This window comes from Podarcis vaucheri (genome assembly GCF_965113315.1).
Source record: "Podarcis vaucheri genome assembly, chromosome: 10".
NCBI classification, from domain to species: Eukaryota; Metazoa; Chordata; class Lepidosauria; order Squamata; family Lacertidae; genus Podarcis; species Podarcis vaucheri.
The window spans coordinates 20,643,815-20,660,509 of record NC_138748.1 but is presented as its reverse complement, the minus strand read 5'-3'; the positions used below and the strand labels follow the sequence as shown (position 1 = coordinate 20,660,509).

General features: G+C 40.8%; 1 protein-coding gene across 1 annotated transcript in view; it reads left to right on the top strand.

Annotated features, from left to right (window-relative positions):
- Positions 1-16,695, top strand: part of LOC309541727 (uncharacterized protein) — a 49,769-nt gene that overhangs the window by 13,160 nt on the left and 19,914 nt on the right. The window lies entirely within an intron of this gene.

Genomic DNA, 16,695 nt, shown 5'->3' with positions numbered 1-16,695 from the left:
CCCCTGCTGCTCTCACCCCTCAGATTTCCCCCGAGGGAATGAGGCGTTTGGAAGAAAAATGTATACATACCCTGTATGTTAAACCAATCCTTTATGTTGGTTGTTGTTTTTTTTAAAAAAATATCTATGAAGCCAGCAGCAGTAGGGGAAATGGAAGTAATTCTAGGTGGTAGCACTTTTTTGTTTCTTGTCTCACTGAGCTAGGAGTAGAGCAAACATCATTTATTTACCATTTCAACATCTTAGTCTGCAAGCAGCGTTGAGTAAGGTTAGAAATGTACAATAAACTCAGAAAACGTTCTTAAAACGCCTGCTGAAATGATAGGAAGTCTTCACTAGCTGTTGGGCATTCAACTGGAAAGGCACCTGTTGTTATGATGATGATGATGATGATGATGATGATTAATAATAATAATTGTGTCTGATCTCAGCTGAGAGAGAGTGCCGCAGAACCATGCATCTCAGCCAAAGGACACCACTAACAGCAGGTATGAATCTAGGTGAGGCAGTGGCCTCTCGGTGGCAGAGACCAGTTGGAAGGACCCTGCTGCTGTCTGCGCCCCTGCCTGCATGCTCACCTCTTCCACTATGTGGGTGTGTGTCCACCACTGGCAGATGGTGGAAACATTGTGCAAATCCAGGAAATGAAAGAACTATTGGGAGTGGGTGGGTTCCTTGCCACTCCCCAGCCTGAGTGGGAAAATGAGAATCTTGAGAACTACTGATAAGCACATATTAGGAAACCAATCTTCTTCCTTCCTTCCTGAATGGGGATAGAATTAGTTATTACATTGGTCTGGCATGCTAAACAAGCAACATCGTTAGAATCCATTAATGGAATAGTATTTTGGAATGTGGCAGAGTTTGGAATCCCTTCAAGTCTAAGGAGTCCCATCTGCCATGCAACAAGGTGGTGCAAGATAACCTCTGATACGTCTTGCTTCTCGCTCGGCTCAGGTTATTCCACCGTTTGTATCAAATGAAAGGAACCGATAAAAGTTGGGGGGGGGAGAAGGGAGGAACCAATATGTAAAAGAACTTGTTTCAATTTATGCAAACCTTCCGTTTTCTGAAGTCCATGAGAAGGTCAAAGTGAAAGTTCAAAGTCAGAAGCCATGAATCTTTCAGACACTGATTCTGATCAGAGAAATAAATGTGAGTTATGCTAGTATTTTCAATGATATATGATTTGCTGGGATGCAGAGCAATCCTAATGAGGGGCTAGGGAGGTGAAGAATGGCAGATGTTCTGCTGCATTTGAAGCCTGCTGGCTAAACACAGAAGAGCAATGGGTTGGTTTGTTTTTTTTGCTGTGCCCTGGATACAAAGGCTTCCATTGCCCTGCCTTGAAACTCCCTATTGGCTGGAGGGAATTAGGATTGTAGCCATAAATACTATTATGGCATCAGGTTAGTAATTTTGTCCAGTTATTCTGACACTTGCAGCCCCAATCCCATTCATATCTCCTCGGAAGCGAGTTCCATTGAGTTCATTGGTGCTTAGTCACTACTAAATATGCTTAACTCTCCAGTTTTATTGAAGCAAATGTATCGCCACTCCTTAATTACATAATAGAAGTGTTTGTTTTCTGGGCATTTCTCTAAAACACAAGTTTCTGTATGGCGATACTGAGCTCTAAATATTGACCAGATTTCAAATAATTACTTTAACCATGCCCAAAGCTTAAGCATGCACTGTGTTTGTTTGTTTTTCCTCTGAATGGAAGACTGCAGTGCCATATAAAAAACAGCCTTCAATGTGGTTTCAAACAAGCTTGGCTATGAGGCAGAATGGGCTGCTATTTGAGAAACACAACCTCATTGAGTGTGCAAAACCAAGTGTGGTGTTCTCCGAATCCAGCCTGCTTTTTGTGGAGCTGATAATAAAAACCTTCCTTTTGAATACTTACAGTGTTGATGGTTTCCATTTTCAAGAGTTGCTTTATTCCTATTTTACCATCTTGCCAAAACTAAGATACCATGCAGCATAATCCCAGGCATGTTTACTCAGAAATAAGCCCTGCTATAGTCAGTGGAGCTTACTCTCTGCTAGGTTTGTTTAGGATTGCGGTCTTAAAAGTGCAGCAGCTTGCTATTGTGTCAGTAACCATGGGCATATTTGTAATTATTGTTTGAATAAAATTAAGGCATTTACGCTTCTAAATGTTATAAATATACTGAACAGAACAATTTTCTTACAGCAGTAAACTAGATTTTATAAAGTGTTGCATATATTTCAGTTTTTCCCTATAAACATTGGTCAGCCTCCACAGCCCTGCTACACACCCCTGGCAAATGTTCATCCCATTGTTGTTCTGGAAATTTTACATCTCTGTTCCACATATTCCTGGTTGTTTGTTGATCGTTTCTTTTAAATGGCTACGTTTCTTAACTCAGTGTTATCCGTAATGTCAGCATGGGAAAAATTAGCAGTGAAATTCTAACGATGTGTTTTAAATCGCCGATGGTGTAGAATAAAGGCAGTCTATCCTTTTTGCTTTGTGAGCACACTGTTTTACCAGTTCCGTTTGGCAGCTGACAGAAATATTAGCAAATTGCAAAATATTCAGAATGCTACAGTGAATATGTAAGACATTTGCTTTCATATACCACCTCCGCCCAGGATAGCAGAGACCATAAGAATAAATCCATCACTAAAACTACCCCACTGTGCTAAAGGTCAACAGAGATCCTTAGGGGTGAAGTGGCACTTGCCTATCAAAATGCTAAAAACCGAGAGGTGAAAGAAATCAAGTACAACCATTATCCATTTCAGAATATGAGGCATTCAAATTCCAGTGTATCAAGCTCATGCTCTGATACCCAGAACAGAATGGCACAGCATGGCTCCATTCCATGACAAAGAGAGTAAGAATAATGGAAAATAATGCAAAGTTAGCCTCTTCTTGTTAAAAGACGTCGTATTCTAGTGGCCGTCTTCTATCACAGCGCGGATAATAATGGCATTTTAGTCTTAGTGTATGGTTAAGGAAAGCCCTAATCTAATAATTGCCAAAACTGGCCTTTGTATTCCATGCATGAATATTTGCACACATGGCAGAAGAACTGTGTTCTGTCGTTTGTACCATGAGGAAAGAGTAAGCAACCGAGAGCTCTCAAAATGAAACAACATTCCCAACTTGAAATTGTTCATAAGAGACATATGGAAAAGTGACAATATTGCCACATGCCGTCTCATTTAGAGGTAAACAAATCACACATGAATACATCTTAACACAACTGAAGACTTATTTCACTTTTCACGGCTGAGGCTTCTCACCGTGTTTAAACAAGCAAATGCCAATCACAAGTGATTCAGGACTAAGTATCTTGCTTGTCTACTATGCAAGTAGGAAAAAAGAGAGAGAGAAATTCATAGTCTATGGATTAATAATAATAATAATAATAATAATAATAATAATAATAATAATTTATTTGTACCCCGCCCATCTGGCTGGGTTTCCCCAACCACTCTGGGCGGCTTCCAACAAAGATTAAAAATACATTAAAATGTCACACATTAAAAACTTTCCTGAACAGGGCTGCCTTCAGATGTCTTCTAAATGTCAGGTAGTTGTTTATCTCTTTGACATATGATGGGAGGGCGTTCCACATGGCGGGCGCCACTACCGAGAAGGCCCTCTGCCTGGTTCCCTGTAGCTTTGCTTCTCGCAGTGAGGGAACCGCCAGAAGGCCTTTGGCGCTGGACCTCAGTGTCCGGGCAGAACGATGGGGGTGGAGATGCTCCTTCAGGTATACTGGGCCGAGGCCATTTAGGGCTTTAAAGGTCAACACCAATTGTGCTCGGAAACTTACTGGGAGAGGTACCAAATCCAAGTTTCTGTTTTCAAATCCCTTTCCCCTCATGCTGTGGGCACTTGTATGTGGCTATATTACTTTTTTGCACATGCTCAATACATTCCACTCCTAATTCCTCTTCATGGTCTTTGTACGCACACACAGCTTCTGTACCTGTGCAAAGCAGTGTTACTCCCTACTTTCCAGAATTTGTGTCTAATATGCATGCCTTCAGGAGCAGAGCAATATGTGCCACTGCTTTCTGCAGGAGTAGTTCACCACCTTTGAAAAGACCAAGTAATATGTTTCTTTGTGCATTCTAGGGCAATGAGCTCTGACTCACAGCCCTGTTCTTTACAGAGGACTATGTACACTTACTTATGCATTCCTTTAGTCCATTAAAAGAAGAGGGAAGGGCGAGTCAAATGTTTTCATCCTGGAAAGTAACTGTCTCTCTGAATGTAACCTTTCTTGTAAGCAGTTTGTTCACACAGATAAAAGATGTTGTTTAGTAAGAAGGAGCACATGTAATCTCAATTGAATGGCCTCTTTCTATGTTTGAACAATGCAAAAGCTATTCAGAGTAACACTCTCATTTTATAGCCGTGCCAGTATGAATCCCAGAATCGTCGAGTTGGAAGGGACCCTGAGGATTATACAGTCCAATTCCCTACAATGCAGGAATATTCAGCTGTCCCATATGAGGATCGTACCTGTAACCTTGACATTATCAGCACCACGCTCTAACCAACCGACCTATCCAGTTTGAGCTTAACAAAATACCGAATATGAGCTAGATCATTTAATCCATTCTCAGCTTAATGGACGGCCTTGGCCAAGTCACTATCAACTTCGCCTAACCAACATCACAGGGGCATTGTGAGGATTCAGGAGGTGCAAAGTTCCAATAGATTGTATAGATAATATAACTGAAAAGACTTGACAAGCTCAGGAGCGGCTAGTGCAATTGGAGCCGAGCCATTTGCAAGGATGGGGCAAGGTGGCAGCAAAGACTGGGCTGGGAGCGGGGGCATCAGAGGAAGTGCAAGATTGGCTTTGCTAATGCACCTGCCCAGCACTTTCCTGGCTAAGTGGCAGAGACACTGGTGTTGGGAAGGTAGCTTTTAAGCATCACTCCACCAGCTGCTCCTGGCCAAACCAGCAAGGATCCTTAATGGAAAGTATACATAGAACAAATTTCCATTTTGAAGAACTGCATTGCTTTGTGGCCCTGCAAAGTGTACTTCCCATTGTGACTGCATCCCGAAAGAAAAGCTCTGTTTGCCTTTGTAACCAAGACACCACAACCTAGACAGTGATCCCACTATGCGCCAGTGCGTATTTAAAAACTAGACGCACCTTTTCAGATTTCGCTAGGCTATTGCAGTCATCCTTTTTATCAGAATGTAACTGGGGAAGCACCATGGAAAGAGCAGTTGTGCTATCAGCACATCCAGGTGGCCATGCGACATCCGTTAACGTGTAAATGCTCACTGTTGCATGCAAATATATATTTGGCTAGTTGGCCTAGATAATGTTTTGCCTGAGAGGCAAGAGCTCTTGGGGTTCATCACTGGCACAAGCTCTCCTTGCTAACATGATCCTTATTATTAATGACTCTTACATCTCATAGAATGCTTTCAACCAAGATTTGGGAAGGTCTTTTTTGTGCTTGAATGCAAGAACAATTAGGTAGCCTAAATTTCTGTTATGCTTTCATGCTCCAGGGCTTCTTCCCAAAATGTTTCCCGTGGACTGCTCTGGAAGTATTTATCCAGTAAATGAACCAGAATTGCTCCTGCCAAACCTGTTCGTTGCGCTGCAGAAACAGGGCGTAACACATTTTGTTTGCTCTCTTTGGCCCAGTGCGCTCTCACAATAAGGCAGGACGGGAACGTTCCAGCCATGTGAGTTTGGCCGATGGGCTGGATTTTGACTCCTTTAGCACCCTGCAGGAGTGGAATGGGTATATAATTATAGGCTACCCCAGAGGGCTGTTGTGAGAACAAATCCAGTTATGAACCTATAGTATTTTGGAAATTAAAAACACTACAAGGCTAGTACGGAGTCCATACCTAATGACATGCTGCCCTGCGATGTTATTTTCCAAACTCCGAGTCTGCTAATGTTTATATGGAATCATATTCTTTCTCAGAATATCGCAGTACTTAGTGCTGCAAGCTGTGATTGACTCATGATTTCAAGCAGGGGTGGGGCAGGTCTTTTTAGGATGACATTTTCCTTACCTTTCCATAGCTCAGAATGGTAGATAATGTTTTAATAAATGGTATTTCAGGGGGGAGAGAAAGAAAAGAAATATATGATTTGATAAAATTATTACACCAACTAAATTCCATCAAAATGTCACAGTTGTTATGTGCTTAAAAAGCTTCTGCTCCTCTATTATTAAGTGATAAAGGATTATAATTTGATAAAAATGGATACTAAAATGACTGATTTTTAAAAGTGTGCTTCAATAAAATTCAGCATAAAAATTCAAAGCAAAATGTAAAAAAAGGATTTTCTTTATTATTTTAAATCTACACATTTTTAAATATTTCAGTGTGTGAGTGTTATATTATAGTACAATAGTACCATACATACTTCTGAGCTATCATCAGTTATTATGACTTCTTATAGTCTGCGTTTTTAGTCTCATGGATCTTTGCTACAATGATACAGGGGGCACTCCATGAAGTGGCAGTATTGCACATCATTCACCTGTGCTTTGTGGAATGGATGGACAGTGGACTGAGCTGCTTCAGTATTAAACATAACCTGAATATCTCTTGTATTTGCTGATGATAGTGATGCACAATTAACACACTGATATGCATAGGGCTTCTAATTGCCTGGTGTGTGTCACTTAAGCAGACAAGTATTCTCTCTGCTTATTTTTTGTAGTGATGGACAGAACTCAGCGCCACCACTTCAAAGCAAATGACTCAGTCCAGCTAACACAGTCTCTGTGCAGGAGCAGGTCTCCGTGTGTGGCTCTGTTGCACTGGGTGCACAAAAGCCTTTTGTGTGTGTGGGTGTGTTGGGGGGAAATCATTGCACCCTGCAACAATGTCATTGCCCCACATCAATATATATCTGAAGTTTATGTACAATGTGCAGTTGTGTGTATTAGGAGCATGAGGTGAGCTACCAAAAGTTGTTCTCCTCCTTTCTCGAAAAGCCAATGAAACTGATTGACGGTCAGTTCAGAACAAGGAGCTATGTCTTCACATAATGTAAAACTTGTTGTCAGAAGATGGGTTGATGGCCAGTAGCTCAAATGACTTTCAAAAATGGATAGGTAAGATGAATTCCTAGGGCACAGGCCCATCAGTGGCTACCTTCCATGACAACATGGTACGTAACTGATTGCTTTATGCTGGAAGCAAGTGATGGTCAATGGCTATCTCAATGCTGTTGTCCTGGGATATTCTGTTAGCCACTGTTAGAGTCAAGAGTTCTGTCTGATTGGCTCTGGCCAAATGCATTTCTAATGAGTGCTAAGCACTGTTTATCATTGGTCATGATAGGACCTGTGCTGCCTCTGTGGTTTGTGAGTCAGGATTAATGTTTCATTGGTGCGTCTTTGGGGAATAAGTTTCATTGGGAAGCAGGGGAGACAGTGTTTAGTCCCAAACTAGGATTTGTGAGAGAAACTTGAGAAACTCAGGTTCAAATCCTTACTGGATGACTTTGGGCCAGTCACACTTTCTCAGTCTGCCTTACCTCACAGAGTTGTTTTCAGGATAGTGAAAGTAACGTGTGTGGGCGAAATGTGGAATATAAACGTAGTAAACAGACCAATCAGTCAATAATGTTTTTAATTACATGCTGTAAACACCTTGCAGATCCTTGCTACTGCTGAACCTTCATTCTACCAGCCTTTTTTCATTTGCCAAGTTCCCAAACCCTCTGCCAATTTTCTGTGCTGCCATATATCTACACACCCCTCCCATTTAGCCCATGTTCATTTTCCTGTCTCCAAATTATTCATATTGATCTGTTTTTAAATGTCCCTTATGTGAGTTAAAGTACAAGAGGGCTTTGAAGAACACACATATACATTCAGAGCATTGGAATAACACATGCAGAGCTAATTCTCCCCAAAATAAGGCATGGGGATAGGTAAAGCTCAGTACGAGAACACATAATTTGCATGTAAAAGGTCCCACATTAAATCCATATTGAAGATAAGAAGGTGCACTGGGTTCCTTCAGTTCAGTATTGTCCACACTGGCTGAAAACAGCTTTCCAAGATTTCAGACTGGAGTCTCAATATCCAGAAATTCTGGATTTCCTCACACAAAGCAGATGCTCTACCACTGAGCTGTGGCTCTTCTTAGGCGATGGTCCTGCCCCAACAAACCATTCTAGGAAGGCAGCTCATAATATTGTAGTGATAGTTCAGACTTGGCATCCCATGGAATGAGAGTCTGCATCAAATTACTCAGGTGCACAAGGAATGTATGAATCAGTGCTAAAAGTGTTGTGTTCACTCATTTAGATTTCCAGATTCAGCTGCTGTACAGTCTATTGTAATTAATCAGATAATGACTAGAAATGGGTTATAAAGAAAGGGTTAACACAGAAACCTCTTTACGACTGGATACGAGGTAGATTTCAGGATGTAGCTAGATGTCTTTTCTTGCTTGGCTCTTCAGCTGCATAGGAAATGCCGCTGACCTTAAAATACTCATTTTTCCTATTAATATATCACACACTTGTGTTCTGCTCTTGTATGTCTTTAGGATTTCTTTATACCAGGGCTCTCTAAACAGCTCCAGTAATATATCCTGTCACTGTTACACATAAAAACCACCCACCAGAAGGGATTGAGATTAGTTATGGGAAAGAATAGCTGCTACAGTGGCATTTTGATGTAATTCAGTCTAAATTTCAAACATTCCTATTTAACATAATCAAGTGGTATGAAATCTTTTTAAAAATGGCAAGTATACAGTACTGGCTCAATTGGCACTTAGCAACGGTCTTTTTACAATATGCACAAAAGCTTCCAGCAGGGAGTGCTTTAAGGACCATCCTTTGAGAGCGCAAACTCACACGTGTACAATCAGTAGACATCAAGGTTGTATCTCCAGCTCCCCTTGAGATGTTATTTAGCTAATGCACAAATGTTACGGCTAAACGGTTAGCCCTGAAAATGGAACAAGCTGTTGTGTTCATGTGTACTTTTCATTTTGGGATAATATCTTCATCTTGTAGTACTGCATGAAATAAGATTTAGCGTGCAATTGTTATTAAATAGGTGGATTTTTTGATATCTTTTTTTTGCTTTTTCAAAATGCTGCCAAAGTCAAGTGCCCCTTCTTCAGTTCTGTATTTACATAATGGCAAACCGCAGCTGAGTGGATGCACACCTACACTCTTTCCTGGCTGGACGAATTTCTGATATCGACTGCTGCCACCACTGGCAAAGGCATGCAGGAATGGAATGCACTGATTGCACATCTAGTAGTAAACCCAAATCCTCAATAAGCCTTTTCTCAGAGATTTTGATTCTGGCGAACAAGCCCACAGTGCGAATTTGCAAAGCTCTAAAACTAACTGGTTGTGTTCCAGACAAAATTGCAGGATTGCCAAACAAAGATTAAGCTTTCTGAAGGAGTTATGGACATTCCACGTGTCACCCCCCCCCCCCCCAGTCTCAGGATCCGTGCATTTCCAGGTGCACATCTTAGTTTTGGTACAAGACTTAGTGGGACTCCATTGCATTTACAGTACAGAACTTGGTTCACATAGTGAGTTGTCCCTTGCTTATGCAAGCTTTCGTTGTCTACATATTGGCTCTGCCAGATCAATGCGTATCAGTGGATTAGAGGCAGTTGGTAGATTAGTTGACAGCACACATGTACATGCATTTCTGAATTACTTGGGTCTGTCATAAAGTCAGACGTGCATTTTGCCAGCTCAAACAAAGCCCCTTGTATCATAAATGTGGGAATCTCTCTCTCTCTATATATTTCAATAGACCTGCTACAGTTCTTCAAAGCTACTGCATAATATTTTGAGTGCCATATTTGCATTTTGGGGAATGTGTCGCCTTAAACCTAAGATGGAAAAATTAGAGGATGTCCCAGAGCTTCAGGTTGAACTTGCGTTATCAGAGAAACAAAATGACTAGAAAGCTGTTGTTACAGCATTGAAATTCCATTACTGAATGTTTTCTGCTTTTTGCTAGTGGTTAAAATTGCCCTGATAAAATTACGTAGGCATGGGCGGAGAGATGTATACACAACATGCCTTTCTCACCCATTTGGATTTCCCTTTCAGCTCAATGGAATGGGCAACATTTTTAAATGGCAAGAGAATTATGATGGAGTCAAGCAAATATTATTGCATTTGTCATATTGGGGGCAATCTGGGAGCAATTCTGACAGCTTGTTTGGTGTTAATAATCACACACAAAAAAAATCCCCTGCAAATTTTGATGGTGAGCATTTGTCAACGATTCTGTAGCTGTGCAAATATTCAAAAGATAGATACCCTATTCATTGTAATCAATAGCATTTGATTCCTTCACCAGAACTGTAGTAGCAACCAACATTTTACTGCATCAGGCAGTAACAGAATTTTAACGCTAATTCTTAAAAATGCAATGCAGAATACTAGTCGTCCCCCCGACTCAATTCAAAGTGCTTATTTCAGTCTTTCGAAAGCCCTAAAAGTTCTTGACCATAATCTCATAAACCTTTCCACCATAATCTCTCAGACCTTAACATCACTAGGGGAGCTCCACTTTGTGTTCAAAAGGCTACTTGGACATGGAGTTCCGCAGTGGCCAATGATTTTGATTTCCAGTGGAGTTAGTTGCTGGAGATAGCAATTTCCTTGAGGACATTGTCTATGGAGTTTCATCTGGCGAGCTCCCTCCTATTCTTTTGAAGATCTTTTAAATCTTTTTTCTTTAGACTCCTCAATTTGAGCTGGTTTTGTTAACTGCAGATTGATCTGTATACGTGTTTAGTGGCTTTGTGTTCGTTGCGTTTTGGAAGTGGCTGTTTTGGAAGCTGGTTGGGTATCAAATGTTAAAAAGAAATAACTAATGATCTTTTAGAGCAGTTGTGAAGTAGCTGTCCATTTTGACAATATCTGAGACGCAGCAATAGATGCTTGATCAGACTCAGCTGCTGAATGCAGTAACAGACAGCATTGGAGAGTATCTTATATCAAGCAGTTCTCATTTGAAGGTATTAGGCATGCAGTAGTTTGACACTGGTCAGTATCAGCCAGAGAACAGTGCATACAGTCGTACCTCTGGTTACGAACGCTTCAGGTTACAAGCTCCGCTAATCCGGAAGTAGCTGCTCCTGGTTGCGAACTTTGCCCCAGGATGCAAACGGAAATTGCGTGCCAGAGGCGCATGCGCAGCGGGAGGCCCCATTAGCGAAAGCGCGCCTCGGGATAAGAAGGGTTTCAGCTTAAGAACGGACCTCCGGAACGAATTCAGTTCGTTACCCGAGGTACCACTATACTTGGCTGCATCTAACAGCAGACATGCAATGGCAACAGCATTTGACAGTATCTTAATGGACATCTTTCAGTGCAAGTTAGTATATTTTAGAATAGAATCCATTGATTAATAATGCTAATCGGAGGCAAATCACATTGAAACCTGACTTTTCAAACATGAAAATTTGTCAGGCTTTCAAGTTGTTGGGTTTTTTTGGGGGGGGGGATTCAGCTCTGCAGGGGGAGATGTGTTTGTCCAAAAAGACAAGTTCTTTTCTGGCCACTTAGAAAAACACAGAAGCTGGACAAGTTGAACAGCAAGACTGACACTCTGTGGCTTAGCAGAAGAAGTTCAGTGTAGATTAATCTTAATGACTTTATTTCTTTTATTCTCTTGAGAGCACTATAAAAAAAACCCTGGTTGTAGGAAAATGTGCTGGAGATTTCTTCAAGACTTCACCTGTCCCGAGGCTTAAATTTTGATTTCCAACTTTATGCCTTCGGGATATTCAAATTATGTCAGTTGCTGGAGAGAGCAATTTAGTTGAGGCTGAAGCTCCTCCTCCTGATCCTGGCATGGCAGCAAGTTTTTTTTTAAAAAAAATGTTATTTTCCTTATCTGCTCACTGGAAGAGGGAGCGGAGAAGCCAGCCACCTAACAGTCATCTGACATAACGATTACCTCAGGCAATGTGACACTTTGACACTTGGTCAGTCAGCTGCTTGTTGGGACTTCAAAGCATTTGGTCTGGCCTCTTTGCCACACAGGGCAAGAGATGAAAAGAAAACCACAGGGAAGTACTCAACTCCTCTCACTTAAGTTTGGGAAACGCACACAGTTCAGTCTCCTACCCCTCATCCACAGATGTCCTCAGATGAGTTATGTATCGCCAAAATGTGAAATACTTCACCAAAAACAAAGCAAAATAGGATACCAATGTGCATACAATTTGCATGTTCTAATTTATAGGCCTACATGCAAACTCAGAACCAGTGATTATAACTGGAATAGAAATACTGGGACTCAGCTAGACTGGTAAAGAAAAAGCGATTTATACGTGTTGTATGTGCGATATAACATGTGCCACCAGATGGAGACATGGAGTACCATTTTTCTCTACCTGTTTTCCCTGTTTAAATTTACAACGCTTTAAACTGTGGGTAGGCAAACTAAGGCCCAGGGGCTGGATCCAGCCCAATCGCCTTCTTAATCCAGCCCATGGACACTCCGGGAATCAGCGTGTTTTCACATGAGTAGAATGTGTCCTTTTATTTAAAATGGATCTCTGGGTTATTTGTGGGGCATAGGAATTCATTCATCCCCCCCCAAAAAAAATATAGTCCGGCCCCCACAAGGTCTGAGGGACAGTGGACTGGCCCCCTGCTGAAAAAGTTTGCTGACCCCTGCTTTAATCTGAAACACTTCTTTGATGTTTCTAGTTCCAGCCCTGGTGACCTCAGTCTGCTGTGTGAGTCATGAACTGTTGATGGAAAAGTTCAATGTCCCTGCTCTCTTTTCTCATGGTTCTTAATATTTAAGACTTCTTCAAGAACTGCCCCATGACGGCCATTCAGATAAGACGACAAACTCTTTCATGGTGCTAGTGGCAGACCCTGTGTCTGGAATAAGTCTCATTCCAATATTTGCATCCTTCATTGGGCTGAAGTGGTCTTCCAGACAAGACTCCACATTTATGCTTAAGGTCAACTGCAACTTTCACAGGCCTCAATACATTTTTGTTATCCAAGACAAATACTTCCCAGAGATCTAGTGTGGCACAGACTTCCTATTCCGATTTGGAAACTGACACTGCTTGCAGATTGCAAGCTGCAGCAGCAGATAGTATTTCATCCCCAAATAAATCGGTATCCCATTATGAACAGGGGGGAAAAACCTCTATGGCCATTCAATTTTTTCTTTTGTCTCAGACTATTAAGATCAGTAGGCTATGAGAATAAACGAAAAGGGGCAATTGAACTGTTTATTTAATTTAAAAATAAAACGAGCTTGTAGAATTTAAGGAATGCTCAAAGCCACCTTAGAACCAGTTGTTGGCCACACCATTAGTACTTTTAAGCAATCAAAAAATAAATAAATTCTGGATAGGCAGCTGTGTCCGCCAACTTTTAGGTGTAAAGAACCCAACATGGCTGAGATATTAAATGTGAAAACTCAGTACGTATAGTTGAAATGCCATATTGTGACTTCAGGGCCCTGGTGCTATAATTTTTAAGAGAGCTAGCTAAGTGGTATATTAACTGCACACAATTATTTCGCTTGTGAGCAGAAGGAGCAGAGCTTTCTGTTAAAGTTATGGGGCCCATTTTCTTCAGAATCATGCTAGTCATACCACTCCAAATAACTGTGGTTTCCTGTTGCATGGCACTGCTTTTTTGGGATGACCCACCCAGGGAAGCATCAGCTTGTTGTCTCTGTCTCACCTTGCTTTGAGGATCAGTTCATATTTATTTATTTACTTACCTAAGTCAATGAAGGCAACAAATACTGACTCTATAACAGCTTCCCCCATCCCCTCTCTCCTGTGCAGTGCCTGGCAATCTATCAAGGTCTTTAAAAAATACATCAAACCTGTGATGTTGACGCGCTAGCAGCTTGCAACAGCAGTTTCTCTGCCAATGCAAACTCTTGCTTTTTAATAAAGAATTTAAACCAGAGAAGTTAAACATTCATTGGTCTTTCTTCTAGAGGAGGAAGTAGGAGTTTGAATTGGCTCTACAGCTACCAGCCCTCTTTTTTAAAATAGAGAATATTCTTCTGTTGAGTAGAGACCGGAAAATCCTGTGCTGAGCTCCAAGAACGTAAGCCATTAAATAAGGCAAACAAAAACCCACCAACCTCCCCTATTTTATAACATTTTATTTAATACAACTAGCCATACATTCCTCTCTCTTTTTAATGTTTTCGTCACTCGTGCCTTTCTCAAAAAGTAATTAGCACTTTAACTTTAACCTCAGTAACTCTCTCACAGTAATGTAGCATATATGCAGAGTGTATTATTCTATATCTGCATACAATAATAAAAAAGCATATTTCCAGCTTTAGGAAAATATGCCAGTTCCTTTTGCTTTATGTAAGGCCTCTTTATGTATTTATCCAGATAAACCATGGAAACTCATGATATTTATAAGCAGCTATTGTGGGTAAAGATAGCTGGTCTGTCCACCACTTGGCTGTGTTTAGAAATGGACAACTTTCCTTGACTTGATTTGGAATTGACTTTGTATCAACTCAGGGTGTGCACCAGCTATAAGACTTGGTTCAAATCCTGAGTTGGCACTTCAGAAACCTCGTGCTTCTCTCCAAAGTGCTTCTGAATCAGTCCCATTCAGCTCAAGTCCACTTTGGAGAGACTGAGAGGTGGTTTGCCTTTCCCCTTCGCTGTTGAGATAAGTAGCTATGATGCTTTTATTTTTGACATAAGTACATGAAACTTGCAGGCAATATTTGCCCCTCCAGAGTGGACAAAGTCTGCCAAATTACAGGCAAATAGGTAGGGGTTTTTTTGTACTGGTACCTTTAAATTTTGGTTTATTTTTATTTTTGGTGTCATGGGAGTTTGGAAACTGCCATCTTGTGGACCAATACTTTCCTCATTGCAAATTCCCCATAGTTGCCTGCCTAATCTGCTTGGGGAACGGTGGTAGGAGGTTGACCATGGAACAAATCTTTCCCTCTAACAAAGTTCTATAACAAAGAAATCTGAAAGCAGCTGGAGAATGGTGTTCAAGTGTTTGGTGTTTCTACTAAAATGTCCACAGAGGTAAACGTTTCCTCTCATCGCCTTGAATAAAGTGATTGCAATACTAGGCTATGGGTAGCCTCTTTCTACACAGGGTGAAATTGGGAGCAGCCTTTCGAGCTTGTGCTCTCTCACCTTATTCCCTTCCTTTTTCCACTTGCCACGTGGACGAGTGAGTGCCCAGACCTGGAGAAAAATCACCTTTATTTGAATGGTAGATCTCTCCTGACCTGAAATATGAAAATCCCTTTCTGTAGCATCTTTGATATATAGTTCGGGAGATATCCCATGTCAAATAAAAATGGACCTGCTGATTTCAAGCCTTGCCCTTTATGTGTGGTTCTTCCTAAAATATAAATGAGGTGGGGAAAATTCAGGAAACCGCTGTGTGTGGAGGGCATAATATTTGAATGCCTTCGATGTCTTGCATGAAATAAAAAGGGAAATAAAAAAAATCTATGTCTTGCCTGAAATAAAGAGGGAAATAAAAGATGCGCTGGACTTCTTCTTCCAGTCCACTCCAGTCTAAAAGCAGCTGAAAGAGCTATTTCAGCAATGGCCAAACTGCTTTGCAGCAGTCCATCAGCCCTGTCCAACGCCACCTGAGTCAGGTATGGCCTGGAGTTTTTCGTTCAGACTTTCAAAACAGTGTATTTTTCTGAATTTAACTTCAAGATGGCTGCATCAGGCTTTAAAAGTGCAGACTAATGTACAAAACCACACATTTTACCCATTATAGGATATAAAAGGAATGTTTCCTGTGGTGGAAATAAATAGGATGGTTACCCACTGCTTCCATTGATTTTAAGTTCTACAGTAAATTCATGGGAACTGCAGCTGCTCTGCTTCTTTGAAAATCTGGCCACTGTTCCAAGTCCCAAAGGCCATATCCTGTACATACCTATTCAAGTGCTTAACCTTAGGCACCCAGGTTTGAATTTTCTCTCTCTCTCTCTTTTTGCATACATGATCAGAGGAGTTAATTTCATTGTTATGAGCCCACTATTCAAAAACAGCTATGCCACCTTGAAGTCAAGCTGTACGTCTAAAAAATCTAAAATACTTTCATTCTACAACAGAGAAGCTCTAAGATACTGAATCTTACAAAACATCAAAGTACTGGTGAACTGGGGAACACTTTGTATTTTGATTCTTTTAAATGTACTTTTATAGTAATAACCAGTAGCAGGGAAATTGTGATCAGGACGCATTTTTCAATGTTCCACTGACTTGGTGGCCCTCTCCTGGGCTTCTGTCATGATGTCACCATACCCCTAAATGTGTGACCTTACAAAACACACAGGCCCCCAGCGATCTGCAAAAACTCTGTCCCATTGTGCTTCATCCCAAAATCTAAAACTAACTTTAGCTAACTCTGAAGTGAAATATTGTGATTTATAACAAAAAAGGTTACTTAGGGAAGTTGGATACTAAATTGTTCGGTTGGAATCTTTATCCTTTGATTATGTAGTTGGCTGAACAAAGCATTTTGATTCATTCTGTTCCAATTTAATTCCCCTTTGCAAATGACCTGATAGCTGACCCATTTTTTATGCTTAGTATCCCCAGGAAAACAAAAAATATATAAAAATACAGTGATCCTTGTTAATCATGACATTTTTATATTTCATGTTCCAAGCCTTTGGTTTTAAAAAAAAAATCAGGAA